A 780-nucleotide genomic window follows, 5' to 3' on the forward strand; every position below is an offset into this window, starting at 1 on the left:
TATTTTAAAATATATAAAATATATTATATATATATATATATAATATTTTATATATTATTCCACTTTCCTTGTTCTTCTTTTTATTTAACTTATTCTTTTCTTCTTATTATCATTATTATTTTTATTCTCTCTTATTGTTCCATTTTATTTCGATCGCTTCTTCCCCCCTTTTTATTTTCTTCTTTGTCTCATTCTTCCCTTATTGCTTCGTTTTTTTTTGGATCGCTTCTTCCCCTTTTCGACTTCTTCTTTTTCTATTGTCTCCTTCTTCCCTTATTGCTTCGTCTTATTTGGATGGCTTCTTCCCTTCTTCTGTTCCTTCCGGTCTCCGGCTACGCCTTCGAGCAGCGTCCGTCGTTCCAGCCAATGGGAGAAGGGCTCCCGCTGGATGATCCAATGGCGGGCCTCCTTCCTCGTCGAGCCTTACTTCCCCCTCCTCCTTTGGGAATGCCATTGGTTTGAGCCTCTATGTGAGGGCGGAGCTAGTGCCTGTTGGGGGTGTGGCTGAGGGGAAAAGAGGCGCCGAGGGGGCGGAGCCTCGTGCTGTTGGGGGTGTAGCCAGCATTTAGAGGGGGCAGGGTCAGAGGCACACATACAATCACACACATACACACACATATATATGAAAAAATATATACATATAAGTACATATACATATATATTAGTGTGTGTGTATGTATATATATAATATATATATACACAATGATACACTGATAGATATAAATAAATACATACATACATACACTCACATATTTATATAGATAGATAAATTCGTAGATA

Source organism: Penaeus monodon, unplaced genomic scaffold (assembly GCF_015228065.2).
Source record: "Penaeus monodon isolate SGIC_2016 unplaced genomic scaffold, NSTDA_Pmon_1 PmonScaffold_324, whole genome shotgun sequence".
Taxonomy (NCBI): domain Eukaryota; kingdom Metazoa; phylum Arthropoda; class Malacostraca; order Decapoda; family Penaeidae; genus Penaeus; species Penaeus monodon.